Source organism: Dama dama, chromosome 8 (assembly GCF_033118175.1).
Source record: "Dama dama isolate Ldn47 chromosome 8, ASM3311817v1, whole genome shotgun sequence".
Classification (NCBI taxonomy): domain Eukaryota; kingdom Metazoa; phylum Chordata; class Mammalia; order Artiodactyla; family Cervidae; genus Dama; species Dama dama.
In genome coordinates, this window is record NC_083688.1 from 21,136,828 (window position 1) to 21,143,594 (window position 6,767).

Here is a 6,767-nt window from a genome sequence, read left to right on the forward strand (position 1 = left end):
CCAAAGCAAAAACAACACCCAGGTGTGGATGTGACTTGTGATGGAAGCAAGGGTGCTGTAAAGAGCAATACATAGGAATCTGGAATGTTAGGTCCATGAATCAAGGCAAATCGGAAGTGATCAAACAGGAAATGGCAAGAGTGAATGTCAACATTTTAGGAATCAGTGAACTAAAATGGACTGGAATGGGTGAATTTAACTCAGATGACCATTATATCTACTACTGTGGGCAAGAACCCCTTAGAAGAAATGGAGTAGCCATCATAGTCAACAAGAGTCCAAAATGCAATACTTGGATACAGTCTCAAAAACGACGGAGTCATCTCTGTTCGTCTCCAAAGCAAACCATTCAATATCACAGTAATCCAAGTCTATGCCCCTACCAGTAATGCTGAAGAACCTGAAGTTGAACAGTTCTATGAAGACCTACAAGATCTTCTAGAATTAACACCCCAAAAAGATGTCATTTTCATTATAGGGGACTAGAATGCAAATGTAGGAAGTCAAGAAACACCTGGAGTAATAGGCAAATTTGGCCTTGGAGTACAGAATGAAGCAGGGCAAAGGCTAATAGAGTTCTGCCAAGAGAACACACTGGTCATAGCAAACACCATCTTCCAACAACACAAGAGAAGACTCTACACATGGACATCACCAGATGGTCAACACCGAAATCAGATTGATTATATTCTTTGCAGCCAAAGATGGAGAAGCTCTATACAGTCAGCAAAAACAATATCAGAAGCTGACTCTGGCTCAGATCATGAACTCCTAATTGGAAAATTCAGACTTAAATTGAAGAAAGTGGGGAAAACCACTAGACCATTCAGGTATGGCCTAAATAAAACCACAATTACAGTGGAAGTGAGAAATAGATTTACGCGACTAGATCTGACAGACAGAGTGCCTGATGAACTATGGACAGAGGTTTGTGACATTGTACAGAAGACAGGAATCAAGACCATCCCCAAGAAAAAGAAATGCAAAAAAACAAAATGGCTGCCTGAGGAGGCCTTACAAATAGCTGTGAAAAGAAGACAAGCTAAAAGCAAAGGAGAAAAGGAAAGATATACCCATTTGAATGAACAGTTCCAAAGAATAGCAAGGAGAGATAAGAAATCCTTCCTCAGTGATCAGTGCAAAGAAATAGAGGAAAACAATGGAACGGGAAAGACTAGAGATCTCTTCAAGAATATTAGAGATACCTAGGGAACATTTCATGCAAAGATGAGCTCAATAAAGGACAGAAATAGTATGGACCTAACAGAAGGAGAAGATAATTAGGAAGATGTGACAAGAATACACAGAATTGTACAAAAAAGATCTTCACAACCCGGATACTCACAGTGGTGTGATCACTCACCTAGAGCCAGACATTCTGGAATGTGAAGTCAAGTGGGGCTTAGGAAGTGTCATTACAAACAAAGATAGTGGAGGTGATGGAATTCTAGTCGAGCTCTTTCAAAAAAGGAGGGGGAAGCGTACAAATGTTTTCATCATTGCCTGAGATGGTGCTTGAAAACCTTGAACCTGTCACTCATTTGACTTAAGACATTATATAAAAATACAAATATTGTACAGCAATACTGTTATACTGAATTAGCATTGGAGATTTGTCAGCTTATTTAGGATTTTTTTTGGGGGGTATAGGGTACTTTTAATGATGGTACATGACAAGGCAGGGCTCCCTAAGCCCCTCCCCTTCCTCAGGGCCTTTGGGATGGAAACTGTGGAGGTCGGGAGATTCTCAGTGTGGTGGAGGATCGAGGTGGGGCAAGGACTCCCCAGCAGCTGAGGAACTCTCTCTTTCTCTCATGCTCCTGCTGGGGCTGGGGGTCCAGGGACCTTACTCCTTGGAGGCCATGTGGACCATGAGGTCCACCACCCTGTTGCTGTAGCCGAATTCATTGTCCTACCAGGAAATGAGCTTGACAAAGTGGTCATTGAGGGCAATGCCAGCTCCAGCATCGAAGGTAGAAGAGTGAGTGTCGCTGTTGAAGTTGCAGGAGAAAACCTGGTCCTCAGTGTAGCCTAGAACGCCCTTCAGAGGGCCCTCTGATGCCCGCTTCACCACCTTCTTGATCTCATCATACTTGGCAGGTTTCTCCAGGCAGTAGGTCAGATCCACAATGGACACATTGGGGGTGGGGATGTGGAAGGCCATGCCAGTGAGCTTCCCGTTGAGCTCAGGGATGACCTTGCCCACGGCCTTCGCAGCGCCAGTAGAAGAAGGGATGATGTTCTGGGCAGCCCCTCGACCATCACGCCACAGCTTCCCGTAGGGGCCATCCACGGTCTTCTGGGTGGCAGTGATGGTGTGGACGGTGGTCATGAGTCCCTCCACGATGCCGAAGTGGTCATGAATGACATTGGCCAGGGGGGCCAAGCAGTTGGTGGTGCAGGAGGCATTGCGGACAATCTTGAGGGTGTTGTTATACTTCTCGTGGTTCACGCCCATCACAAACATGGGGGCATCGGCAGAAGGCGCAGAGGTGATGACCCTCTTGGCGCCACCCTTCAAGTGAGCCCCGGCCTTCTCCATGGTAGTGAAGACCCCAGTGGACTCCACCACGTTCTCAGCACCAGCATCACCCCACTTGATGTTGGCAGGATCTCACTCCTGGAAGATGGTGATGGCCTTTCCATGGATGACGAGCTTCCCGTTCTCCGCCTTGACTGTGCCGTGGAACTTGCCGTGGGTGGAATCATACTGGAACATGTAGACCATGTAGTGAAGGTCAATGAAGGGGTCATTGATGGCGACGATGTCCACTTTACCAGAATTAAAAGCAGCCCTGGTGACCAGGTGCCCGATGCGGCCGAATCCATTCATTCCGACCTTCACCATCTTGTCTCAAGATGCAGCTGGCACAGCATGAAAGTTAGGGCTATCTGTCGAACGGGCAGGAGCAGAGAGCTAGGATGATTTTTTTTATCACCCATCATAGGTTGTCATATTATCAGACTTGGTGTTTCCATGGAAGATCAACAGAGGTGAGTCTTCATGGACATAGACCCACAGAAAAGTATGCACACCTGGCAAGAGTGTGAAAGGAAGATAGGCAAAATGGGCTAAACATTATTATGGATTTTACAACCCATGTAGTACTCTTTTTCATTAATAATCAGGAAAAGACTATTTGGGAATGCAATGATTATGCAGTGCTACATTTAGATTTGCTGATTCAAAACAAAACAAGTTAAGATTTTATCTGTTATTTATTCTCCCTAAATAGAAAATAAGAGCTCTCAATGCACAGAAGAGCAAAGGCTTCTCCATTTCTTATTTTTTTTCCTCTTTCAGTAAAATATGTTTTGGATATCTAGACATATCCAGTCTCTCAGATGTGTCCAGCTCTTTGGAACCCCGTGGACAGTAGCCTGCCAGGCTCCTCTGTCCATGGGATTCTCCAGGCAAGAATACTGGACTGGGTTGCCATTCCCTCCACCAGGGCATCTTCTCCACCCTGGGATGGAACCCACATCTCCTGCATCTCCTGCACTGCAGGCAGATTCTTTACCCACTGAGCTTCTGGTGAAGCACTTGGATATCTAGAAACCCTTATGAAACACTTCAAAGAGCATCACTGATCTTCTTGGCTACACTATCATCACAATTTCTCGGACTTAATTCCTTGTTTGTAGAGGTTCTGTGGCTACCTAATGACCTGTTTTAGAAATCTGTTCTACTTAGACAAATCTGTTCTGTCTAGATTTCCGTTTGCTGGTTTCCTTCGCTATGTCTGAAGTTACTCTAAGCAGTCTGACTTCCAGAAAACAGATGGTTGAGGTCTCTCAGAAAAAAAGCCTCATTGGTTAAGTGAATAACTTGCAAGTCTATTGTGCATTGCCTCAACAAACTGCTTTTGTGGGGTCATTTTTACATTTCCCACATGCATTACTAAATGAGTGATTTTTAGGAAGAGTAGGAGCTGAAACGGTCCCTGCAAGTAATTATTTGGAAAAAAACTTGTTTCTGAGTTTCAAATGCAACTCTTCTGGTTAGAACTGTAGCTTTAACAAAATTAAAGATAAATTCTGTACACAGACATATCTCTCTATATACATATATAAATACATTGTGTGTGTGTGTGTGTATATATATATATATATATATATATATATAGTTTAAGCAAGACTTGAATAAGACTTGACAGTAAAAACTATGAAATATTGTTGGAAATGATTTTTAAAAGACCTAAGTAGAAGAAATAAAGGAAAGAAGTTGGTTTTCATAGACTGGAAAGCATAATACTGTTTAGATGCTAATATTCCTCAAACTGATCTACAGATATAACAAAACTTCTATTAAGATTTTCAATGCCTTTTTATAGAAATAGACAAGCTTATCCTAACATTTTAGTGGAATAGCAAGAAATATTATTTTAACATTTTAAAATAATAGACAAAGCATCTTGAAAAAGATGAACAAATTCAGAGGTCTTACACTTTCTGATTTTAAAATGTATTACAAAGCTACAATAATCAAAACTATGGCACTAATATAAGGATAGACAGAGATCAATGTAATAGAACTGAAAATCCACCAGCATATCCCTCTATTAACGGTCAGTTTTTGCAAGAGGCTGGAAAGTCTATCGGAGAAGGCAATGGCACCCCACTCCAGTACTCTTGCCTGGAAAATCCCATGGATGGAGGAGCCTGGTAGGCTGCAGTCCATGGGGTCGCAAAGAGTCAGACATGACTGAGCAACTTCACTTTCACTTTTCACTTTTATGCATTGGAGAAGGAAATGGCAGCCCACTCCACTGTTCTTGCCTGGAGAATCCCAGGGATGGGGTCGCACAGAGTCGGACAGGACTGAAGTGACAGCAGCAGAAGTTCTATGGACAAGAAATTTGAAATCAAGTTATCAGCAGTCATAATCTTTCTGAAAAGTATATGAATATCCTTTCTTGTTTCTTTCTAGTATTTGGTGGTTTTTCTGGCAATGTTAGACTTTTCTTGGCTTGCAACTTCATAACTGCACTCTCTGCCTTCATCATCAAAGGACATTTTCCCTATGTGTGTCTGTCTACATATGGCCACTTTACTATGAGGACATCAGTCATATTGGATTAGGGGCCCAATATGTTTCAGTAAGAGCATGTTTTCATTAATTATATCTACAACAATCCTATTTCCAAGTAAAATTACATTCTGAGGTACTGGGAGTCAAGATTTCAGCACATTTGGGGAGGGTAGAGACAGTACAACCCATAACAGGTTTCAAGAGAATTTAATGGGGAATGAATAAGTCTTTTTAACAAAAGATGCTAGGATAATTGGATGTTTATATGCTCTTAAAAACTAATTCAAACCCATATTTCACAGTAAACACAAAATTAATTTAAAATTGATCAAATTCTAAAATTCTTAAAAGGAAACATAGATATAAGTATGACTTAGATTAGTTAACAGTTTCTTATATATGAAACCAAAAGCACAAGCAATCAAGGAAAACAGATAAATTTGACTTCACCAAAACTAAAATTATTTGACTATTGTTGTTGTTGTTCAATTGCTCAGTTATGTCTGACTTTTTGTGACCCCATGGACTGCAGCATGCCAGGCTTCCCTATCTATCACCAACTTCCAGAGCTAACTCAAACTCATGTCCATCAAGTCAGTGAAGCCATCCAATCATCTCATCCTCCATCATCCCCTTCTCCTCCTGCCCTCAATCTGTCCCAGCATCAGGGTCTTATCCAGTGAGTCAGTTCTTTGCATCAGGTGGCCAAATATTGGAGCTTCAGCTTCAGCATCAGTCCTTCCAATGAATATTCAGGACTGATTTCCTTTAGGATGGACTGGTTGGATCTCCTTGCAGTTCAAGTGACTCTCAAGAGTCTTCTCCAACACCATAGTTCAAAAGCATCAATTCTTCAGGTTCTCAGCTTTCTTTACAGTCCAACTTGCTTGTGACTGCTGGAAAAATCATAGCTTTGACTAGATGTACCTTTGTTGGCAAAGCAATGTCTCTGCTTTTTAATATACTGTCTAGGTTGGTCATAACTTTTCTTCCAAGGAGCAAGCGTCTTTTAATTTCATGGCTTCAATCACCATCTGCAGTGATTTTGGAGCCCAAGATAATAAAGTCTGTCACTGTTTCCATTGTTTTTCCATCTATTTGCCATGAAGTGATGGGACCAGATGCCATGATCTTAGTTTTCTGAATGTTGAGTTTTAACCCATCACGTTGCTCTCCTCTTTCACTTTCATCAAGAGGCTCTTTAGTTCTTCTTCACTTTCTGGCATAAGGGTGGTGTCATCTGCATATCTGAGGTTATTGATATATCTCCCGGGAATCTTGATTTCAGCTTACGCTTCATCTAGCCCAGCATTTCTTATGACGTACTCTGCATATAAGTTAAATAAGCAGGGTGACAGTATACAGCCTTGACGTACTCCTTTCCCGATTTGGAACCAGTCTGTTGTTCCATGTCCAGTTCTAACTGTTGCTTCTTGATGTGCATACAGATTTCTCAGGAGGCAGGTCAAGTGGTCTAGTATTCCCATCACTTTCAGAATTTTCCACAGTTTTTTTTTGTTATCCACACAGCCAAAGGCTTTGGCGTAGTCAATAAAGCAGATGTAGATATTTTTCTGGAACCCTCCTGCTTTTTCGATGATCCAATGGATGTTGGCAATTTGATCTCTGGCTCCTCTGCCTTTTCTAAAACCAGCTTCAACCTCTGGCAGTTCCCAGTTCACACACTGTTGAAAGCTGGCTTGGAGAATTTTGAGCATTACTTTATGAGAATGTG

The 6,767-nt window shown here is 41.9% G+C and overlaps 1 pseudogene; it reads right to left on the minus strand.

Moving 5' to 3' along the window:
• Nucleotides 1-1,684: 1,684 nt before the first annotated feature.
• LOC133060411 (glyceraldehyde-3-phosphate dehydrogenase-like) lies at nucleotides 1,685-2,848 on the minus strand (annotated as a pseudogene).
• Between the last annotated feature and the right edge of the window lie 3,919 nt (nucleotides 2,849-6,767).